At 44.1% G+C, this 9,834-nt stretch overlaps 1 protein-coding gene across 1 annotated transcript in view; it reads right to left on the bottom strand.

Moving 5' to 3' along the window:
* Window positions 1-1,197: 1,197 nt before the first annotated feature.
* ZNF609 (zinc finger protein 609) overlaps window positions 1,198-9,834 on the bottom strand; it is a 221,053-nt gene continuing 212,416 nt past the window's right edge. The window contains exon 10 of the mRNA XM_019630420.1: window positions 1,198-1,263. The gene's annotated coding sequence lies outside the window, so the exon portion shown is untranslated. The remainder of the gene's footprint in view (window positions 1,264-9,834) is intronic.

Here is a 9,834-nt window from a genome sequence, read left to right as displayed (position 1 = left end):
CGGCTGCTCAGCTCGGGCTGGACTTGAACTGCTGTTGCTCAGAGCTCAAACTCTTGAGCGAGCTCTTAACCAACTGAGCCACTCGGCCGGCCCTCAAACTCATATATTTTCTGACTGCCCTTGCTATATAGTGTAAGCAGTATAAAAACTTGAAGACAGGGTGTCCATACTCAAAGAGACTACAACTTGTTAGGAAAACATGAGAATACACATATAAAAAGGTAACCAACTCTCTCCCAGTAGCTTCCAAATGGATAGTACAGGCAATAATGACTGCAGGAACCCAGGAGAGGTCCCTGGATCTACAGGGTCAGGAAGGCTTCACAAAAGTCAGCAGTGGTCTTCACACTTGGAGATACAAAAAGGCTTTTCTGAGGGTAGGTGGCAGGGTTATGTTGAAGGAAATCAATTTCCCGAACACATCTTCAGTGAGTACTATTCTATGCCTGAGAAGACCTCTCCTTTCATTTTGACAATTTCTTGTCTCCCTCTTTACAAAAGAAAAGTGTAATATCCATTGGTGCTGCTCACCCATTTTCTTTGTTCTCCTGCTTCCAGGCACTTTGTCACATTTTAGAAGTTAGGTGTTGCCATGTGACTTGCTCTGGCCAATGAAATATGAGCAAAAGTGTGTCTCTTCTGGGTGGAAACATTTAAGAACCAGTGTATACGTCTCCTTTTTCTCTCTGCCATGATGATCGATGACATTTCAGATGGTGGAGTCTGGATTCCTGGGTCACAATGGCATGGATCAGAACTTCCAACTATATGTGTCAACTATACCTCAATTAAAAAAAAAAAAGAACCTCCACTGACCTGCAATGGACATGAATCATGAGTTGGCGTCGGGGAAGGGGTGGAGGGGGAAAAAACCCCCTCTGTTTGTTTAAGCAACTAAGATTTTGAGTTTGCTTGCTAGTACAGCATAACTTAGCCTATGCTATACAAAGGACTTATCTCTTGCCTATCCTAAATCTGGCTTAGCTATGTTGCCTTGATGTGTGAAAATCTCTGGGGCTCCAAACAAAGAAACAATTTAAAATAGTGATTTCAATATTGAAAAAGTGAATGACTCAAAAGGACTGGGTAATACATCCTTTTGCAAATCAAAGATTTCCCAATATTTTGCTTTCAACAATTGAAGGAGGTGAAACAAATTCAGTTGTTACCTGCGGGATGATTAGATGGTATTGACTGACTCTGCCAGAACTTCTTCCATTCCATGTACTTATTTATATGAACAAGATTTCTCAGCATTAATATCTATAAAAATGAAATGTGGAAATAAAATTAATGCTGATCACTTCCTCAATCCAGCATGTACACATTTATCTCAATAGGAGTTGTATTTTCTATAAAAATTTATTTCTAGTGCTTAATAATTCTCTATCAACATTTGCAATAGGTTTATATTATTCTGACAAACAGCGAACTAATAATAATTGTAATGATAGGTCAATCCAGAAGACAAATTTAAACTCTAGAGCCTTATGGACACACAAAAAAGAAAAAATACAATTTAAATTTATATATATACTTTTATGGCAGAGTAGTTTGATGATCAATAAAATATTTCCAAGCATAAACTTTATATTACATTAGGATAGCATTATGTGGGAGAAATGGAAAGAAAATGTGAGTTCAAGGAGAAAAATGCAATGATGTAAATTTTCCTTTGTGGAAGAAGAGCTTGCTTATGTATTTTACAAATGGTTGATGATGGGTATCAAATCTCTGATTCCACTGGATATATTTAATTTAAGTTTTATTTTTAAATGTCAGTATTTCCAAATACTGACCATATCCTTTTCAAGTATTTAAACCTGGTTGGAAAAAATTTTTTAATTTAAATTTCAAGAGAATATAGTTTTTAAAAGTCAGCTTTATTGAGGGTACATCATTTAAATTTTTGTTTAGGGTGTGCTTAAGCTAACTTATTGAAAGACTCCTGCCTTGAGGGATGGGCTGCATTTGGCTTAGTGGAGGAGAAGAAAGGCATTCTGGGTAAAAAGAAGAGAGAGAAAAGGTATGGAAGTGGAAATAGGTCATGTTTAGGGACCAGTTCAAGGTGGGGAGTAATCTGAGATAAGCTGGAAAAGTAAGGGTGAGACTAACAATTATTAGGCTAAGGCATTTCTGCTTCTTAGTAATTTTAATTATGTAGGTTATGCATGATTATAATTTCCTTGTAAAAATTTAAAACTTTATAGATAGGCTTGGGACCATCATCTTCATTTCTGGTCCCCTTCCCATCTCCCCAGAGGTGACCTTGATTTTCAGTGTTAGCGCCTTCAGATGTGTTTCCAGGTATTCTCATGCACATGTTGCAGGAGAATACATAGGCTAAGAGACTGCTTGAGAGACTACATAGGCTAAGGACTTTTGGCTTTATTACAGGGCTATTAGCAACATGAGGCTGGGGGATGAGCTGGGGATTGCTCCAAGACATTACTCTTTCATGCCTTGCAACTGGGATTTGCTTACTGAGGACATGAGAATTGTGATTTTGCGGTGAGGGAAGGAGTTGGGGGCAATTTTGGCACAAAGCCTGTGACATAGTATTGTCAAAAGGTGGCATTAAGTACCATGCCAATGGAAGGTGGAGGGGATGGTGCAGAAAAGGTGGTGGGAGGACACTAAATCCCATCTTTATAGGCTCACAGATATACCTGGCTGAGTAGAAACATTCTCTCTAGAAACAGGTAGCCCTCTTAGCTTCTTTTATGCCATCCCTTTTGATAGAGACAAGGGCACAGAAAACTATGTAATAATCACACAAGTGTGATGAACAACAATTGATACTTAGCCTCAGTGTTGAGGACAATGGGGAGTGGGGGAGACTGTGGCAAAATGGACAACCCAAGCTCTTCCTAAAGGGAACAAATTTCTTTTTTTTCTTTTTAAATCCAACAGCCTATTGAAGAAACAGTCTTACTCAGCCCAATCAACTGCTGTCTTGGGGGAATATGGTATCAATGTTAGCCATATCTTCTGATTTTTCAAGAGACTATAGAAACTGGGAGTTTTGTGTGAAATCTTTCAATATTAGCTCAAACATTTCTTATGCACTGTGCTGGACAAACAAGGCATGTGTCTGTAGGATGCACTTGGCCTGTGGGCTACTTTGTGATCTCTGCTTTAAGGCTTCTTGCCTGAAGGCAGAGCCCTGGACCGGCTCTTAATTTCTTGGCATGCCGCTTGACTCTAAGGTCTATGTGGTCATGAAGGATTTGGGGTTTCTTAGAGAGGTGCTGTGGGAATGGCTGACTTCACTCCCCATGTCCGGTTCCCACTCGCTTTCCAACATCCAGCTAGTAGTAATAGGGTTGTGCCAGAAAGCCGGGAGCTTAGCAGAAGGTTCCAGAAGCATCCTCATAAATCCAGGAAGTCAGCCAATCTAGATTCACTAGAAGCCAAGACTCCTCCAGGGAGCTGGACCTAAGGTCCCCAGTGTCCTTCTCTCAGGCGTTGGGGGTGGGTTCATAGGCCTCTCCCAGGGCAGAGCCTAGTGGGAACATAGACTAGTGACTATTTCTCAAAGGGCTTTGTCCTGTGACTAAAGCCAAGCAAGGCAGTCAGACACAAATAAAAACACACATACACACACTGTCCCCAGCACTTCCAAGACCTTTTCCCACGCAGTCCCCGGGCTGCCGGAAGGGCAGCTGGTCATGGGAATGGACCCGAGGCCCCCTCCCCCACTGGAAGCTCCACCCTGCTCCATTTACTCCTGGCCATGCAATCCCCAGTCCTCTCCACCCGCTTACTACTTCCAGGGAAGGAAATAGCTGAACAATGCGGCAGATCAGAGAACGGGCACTGAGCCCAGGGCCCAGCACTGGTCCTTGGCAGGCTGTGGGCTCCAACCCCTGGCTGCCCTGCTTCTACCATACACTCCTCCCTCTCACGAGTTTCTCTGAGGGCTGGCCCTCCCCAGACCTTTCTCCCTACCTTCTTGCCATCCCTTTGAAACTTCAGATGGCTGACAACTCTATCCCCTTTTCCTAGGTTTGCCCCTACTCTACTGTGTGGTAGCCACTGGTGACCACACTCCTGCTTGAGGGGCTGAAGTCAGGTTTTGATGGAGATTTTGGTCAGTGGGTAGGAAGAAAGGGTCATTTTTTTCCTAAAGTTTTTCTCCAGAAGTGAAAGCAAGTCATGAAAATGTAGACAATGCTGGAACAGAGCACCTCAGCCCTGAGCTCTCATTCTCTCTTCTGGGCAGAACCATTTCAGCCAGCCATGCGGGGATGGAAGTGCTCACAGGACTATGGGGCCATTCTCAGAGGAACAGAGAGGAATCGCTAGTCATTGCCAATTTCTTGGGGCTGGGAAGTTGGTGGGAACCACTGCTTTTGTTTTTCCTGTTGGTCTAAAATAATGTTCTGCCCGGGCCCGGAACCCCACACCCCCGTCAGTCCTGCCCTTTGCTCGTTCTGGTTTCTAGTGCTTTCAACTGCTTTGCCTTCCGCCAGGCATTTCCTGCCTGAGGAGCCAAGGGCTGCGCAGGGCTCCTCACAAATCTTTGCCACCTCTAAAAGCCAGGCTCCTCTCTTCTCTCTGGATCCTTACTCAGGTGGTGGGGAGTGGGATGGAAACTAGACCCTGCGAGGAGACTCACTGGATGGGTGACAAGAGGCCACTCCTCATACCCTTCTCCTGCCGCACCCAGGTTCCAGCACATGGATGAGATGAGGCCTCAAAGCCAGTCTCTTTTCCCTGATGTTTGGATTAACCCCGTAAATGATTTCTGCCTGTGTAGCTCTACCATGTACAAGTGACCACTTAGAAATCTAAAAAGTCTTGAGAGTGGGAAAAAGCCTTCAAGGCCTGCTCCCAACTCAAACTTTAGGTGAGAAACGGAGGCACAAAGAGCACATGTGCCTTGCCCAAGACCAACAACCAATAAAAGAGAGAGAATTGGGACTTTGAGGTTTTCTGACTCTTACTTAGTGTCCTGTAACCAAAGATTTCCAAAGGCAGCTTTGGCATAACCCTGGGAGGGAATAGAAGAAAAAAACGCCTATCTCTTGGTGTTCTGATCTTCTTGCTTGGGCCTTTTAAAACCTTTGTTTTTCATCTCTTTTTTTAGTGCCTCAGGCTCTATTTCCACCTTGAAAAGTGGTATTTGAATTGTCTTTGTTCTGAACAAAGAAGCTAATGCTAATTCTTCTATACTCCCTACTCTCAGGCTAAGCAACCCACTTCTGCACTCATTTCCATCTGCATTTGCTTCCTACCTGTTTCATAAATGTAAATCACTTCTCTCCAACTCGACTGTAAACTTTGCTTCACAAAATTATTCATTGACTTTTACCAGGATTAAAAAACAAAACATTCATTGCTTCTCACCCTCGTGGAGCTTTTAGTCTAAAGGGTGAAACACACTATGAACAAGGAAACAACTAACTAAATAATTACAGATGTGACAGTTTCTGTGAAGGAAATGCCCAAGGTATAGTGATGCTCCCAAGGGCGCTCTGAGGAGCTGGTTTTCAGGTGAGGTCTCAAGGATGGTGAGCCAGCCTCAGGAAGATCTGGAAAGAGCATGCTCCAGGCCTAGGGAATAGTAGGACTAAATGTCCTGAGGCAGAAAGCAGCTTGTCAAGTTGGAGACCCTGAAAAGGAGGCAGAGTCGCTCCAGGAAGGAGAGGGAAACGGGCTGCAGTTGAGGGTAGGAGAGCTCAGATCCTGCAGGGTCTCATGTGCAGGAGAGGTCAGGAGTTCTGAGTGAAGCAGGGAGCCACTGGAGGGCACAAAGTACAATAGTGATACAATCTATATTTTTAAAATACTTAAAATATTAATTACCCTGGCTGTTTTGAGGGGAATGACTTGGAATAGGGCAAGAAAGGAGACGAGTAGACCATCAGGAGGCTGCAGTAATCTGAGCAAAAGATGGTGGTGGATTGGAACGGGGTAAGAGAGATGGAGAGTAAATATATTCATTTTGGAGACAAATGCTAGGACTTATTCTGATAGGTTAGATGAGAAGGGAGGAGGGAAAGAGAGGAATTCTAACAACCCCTAGGTACCTGCCTGAGCAGCAGATGGTGGTGGGGTTATTTCTGGAGATGGGAAAGATGGGGAAGCCTGGGGAAGGACAAGGTTTGAGGGGGCAGGTGGAATGAAGGGTTTGGGCATATGAGGTAGCAGCCATTTAACAGAGATGTCAGGCCAGCCTTGTCATATGTCATGTCATGAGGCCTATATGTCTGTAGCTTAACGGAGAATTCTAGGCTGGAAACATGGAACCATCAGACCATAGATGATATTTAAATTCATGGGAATGAATGAGATCATCTAGGGATATAAAGAAGAGGCTCCAGGACTGGAAGCTGGGGAAATCCAACATTTAGAGGGCAGGTAGAATTGGTGAAAGTGGAAAAGGACATTGAAAGAAGCAGCCAGGCAGCTACTCAGGAGAGGACATTGTCATGGAAAAGAAGACAAGAAAGTGCCCCAAGAGGAAAGAAGTAGTCAACTCTGTTAAACATTCTGAAGTCAAATGGTAGGAGAGAAAGCTGACTCTAGACCACAGGTGACCTGGGCATGAGCAGCCTGTGTGGTGTGGGAGGTGAATGTGAGACTGGCGTGGTTGACTGGGGTGGTTTCAGCTTTGTTGTTGTTGTTGCTATTATCATTTGTTTTGTTTTTCAAATTTTTATTATGGAAAATATCAAACATACATAAAAGTTAAAAGCATGATTCAACCAACCATCAACTCATAGCTACTGGTTTCATCCATACTCTCTCCCAGTTGGTTCTTTTGGAGTTAATCTCAGGCATATCATTTCATTTATACAAATTTCAGTGTGTATCACTAAAAGTAGGAATTCTTTTTTAAGGAATCAGACCTAAAAAACTAATAATTATTTCTTTTTTTAAAAAATTGAGGTATAGGGCCGGCCGAGTGGCGTGTTGGTTAAGAGTTGGCTTGGGATGCCAGCTCTGAGCAGCAGGACCCTGGTTCGGATCACACATGGGGGCCAGTGACGCTGCGCCCTCTACAGCTAAGATGGTGAACAACAGCTTGACCTGGAGCTGAGCTGCTGTGAGTTGCTGGCGATGGCGTAGACTGCAGTGAAGTTACAGTGGGCTGCCATAAGCTACCATGAGTGGCCAACAGCCGGCGTGAGCTGCTAAAAGCCACCATAAGCGGCCGTCCAGTGGCCAGCAACCGATCTGCCTCACCTGGGAAGAGCGCAATGATAATACCAACATAGGCCAGTGAAACAACGTCCTCTACAACTAGACTAAAGAACAAAAGGACAGCAACTTGTCTGTTCCCCTACCCCGATTCCCCAATAAAAAAAATCTTTAAAAAAAAATAAAATAAAAATTGAGGTATAAGGCCGGCCAAGTGGCTCAGTTGGTTAAGAGTTGGCTTAAGAACACAGCTCTGAGCAACAGGGCCGCCAGTTCGATTACCACATGGGCCAGTAATGCTACGCCCGAGCTGAGCTGTCGCTGAGCTGCCAACAGGTGTCAGGATGGCTCAGCTGGTGTAACAACAAGATTGCCTGTTCGATGGTGGGCCTATGCCCACACACAACTAAGACTGAACTCAGCACCTTGAGCTGAGCTGCTGCCTGGATAGCTCAGTGGATAGGGCGTGTGCTCTTCACAGCAAGACTGCTGGTTCAACTCCCGCATGGATGGTGGCTACACCCACCTACAATTAAGATTGAACACAGCACCTTGATCTTAGAGGCCACGAGCTGCTGACGGGAAGCCAGATGGCAACTGGTGTCCTCCACAACGAAGACTGAAGAACAACAACTTGGCTGGTCCCCTTCCCTAATTCTCCAACACTGTTCCCCTCCCCCAATACCCCAATAAAATGTTTTTAAAAAAACTTAAAAAAAATTGAGGTATAATTGACATATAACATATTAGTCTTAGGTGTACAGCGTAATGCTTCGATATATGTCTATATTGTGAAATGGTTACCTGAGTAAGTTTAGTTAACATCCATCACCATGCATAGTTTTTCTTCTTATAATGAGAACTTTTAAGATCCACCCTCTTTGTAACTTTTAAATATACAATATAGTAATTTTCACTATAGTCACCATGCTGTACGTTACATCCCCATGACTTATTTATCTTATAACTTGGAAGTTTGTACCTTTTGAATACCTCACCCATTTTTGCCCACCCCCCATAATAAATTTTTTTTTTAAGATTTTTTTGGGGGGTGCGGAATTGAGGGAGGGGAACAGCGCTGGGGGATCAGGGGAAGGGAAACAGACAAGTTGCTGTCCTTTTTGTTCTTCAGTCTAATTGTGGAGGACATTGCTTCACTGGCCCATGTTGGTATTATTATTGTGCTCTTCCTGGGTAAGGCAGATTGGTCACCGGCCTCTGGACAGCCGCTCACAGCAGCTCTTGGCAGCTCAAACCGGCTGCCAGCCACATACGGTAGCTTATGGCAACCCACTGCAACAGGGGCTGCAGCCTATGCCGTCGCCGGCGACTCACGGCAGCCCAGCTCCAGGTAGAGATGTTGTTCACCATCTTAGCTGTAGAGGGCAGTGTCACTGGCCCCCATGTGGGATCCGAACCGGGCCCTGCTGCTTAGAGCTGGCGTCCCAAGCCAGTGCTTAACCAACATGCCATTCGGCCGGCCCATAATTCTTTCTTTCTTTCTTTCTTTTTTTAAGATTTTTATTGGGGAATTGGAGGATGGAAACAGTGCTGGGGAACTGGGGGGAGGGGAACAGAAAAGTTGCTGTCCTTTTGTTCTTCAGTCTAGTTGTGGAGGACGTTTCACTGGCCCAAGTTGGCACCATCGTTGCGCTCTTCCCGGGTGAGGCAGATCAGTTGCCGGCTTCTAGACGGCCAATCACAGCGGCTGCTGGCCGCTCACGCTGACTGCTGGCTACACATGGAGCCCATGGCAACCCACTGCAGCAGTGGCTGCAGCCTACGCTGTTGCTGGCGACTGACGGCAGCCCAGCTCCAGGTTGAGCTGTTGTTCAGCATCTTAGCTGTGGAGGGCAGTGTCACTGGCCCTCATATGTGGGATCCGAACGGCGGCCCTCTGGCATCCCAAACCAGCTCTTAACCAACGTGCTATTCGGCCGGCCCCATAATTATTTCTTAATATCAGTAAATCAGTGTTCAAATTTCCCTAATATATACTTTACAGTTGGTTTCTTTGATTCACCATCCAAAAAGGGTCACTGGTTACATTTGGTGGATAAGTGTCTTAAATCTATTTAAATGTACAGATCCCTTCCACCCTTTTTGGTGAAGAGTGATTTTTGTCCTTTATGAATTTCCTACATTCCAGATTTTACTGATTGTATTCCTTTGGTACCATTTAACAAATTCCTGCATCTCCTTTTATTTTCTGGAAACTGTATTTTGATATAAAGGCTTGCTCTGATTCAGGTTAACGTTTTTGTCTAGAGTACTCGATAGGTGGTGATGGATCCTTTCATCAGGAGGCTCATAACCTTTATGTGTCGCTCTCCTTTGTAACATTAACAGCTATTGGTGATCATGCTCTCATTAAGGGTTTGCAAAATGGTCATGTTCTATTATTCCTTCTTCATTTATTACCTAATTGGTTCCCTTGAGGCATGTTTGTAAGAAAATGAAGTTGAATGCTTATCATTCTTACCAGTTTTCAGAATAATTATCTCACATCAACAATTTTGTTAACCTGAAGTACATACAGTTCATATAAGAAAGGCAAGTTAAATGCTTGACTTGATTCTCTCCCTTTACTTACCAGTTTTCAGAAAAATGATGTGGTTTCTTCGATTCTCTAAAGGTGGTCAATGATGTTTCTTTTGTTCTTTTATTTTTCCTTTTTTTTTTTTT

This window comes from Hipposideros armiger, unplaced genomic scaffold (genome assembly GCF_001890085.2).
Source record: "Hipposideros armiger isolate ML-2016 unplaced genomic scaffold, ASM189008v1 scaffold_910, whole genome shotgun sequence".
NCBI lineage: Eukaryota > Metazoa > Chordata > Mammalia > Chiroptera > Hipposideridae > Hipposideros > Hipposideros armiger.
This window is presented reverse-complemented; position numbering and strand designations above follow the sequence as displayed.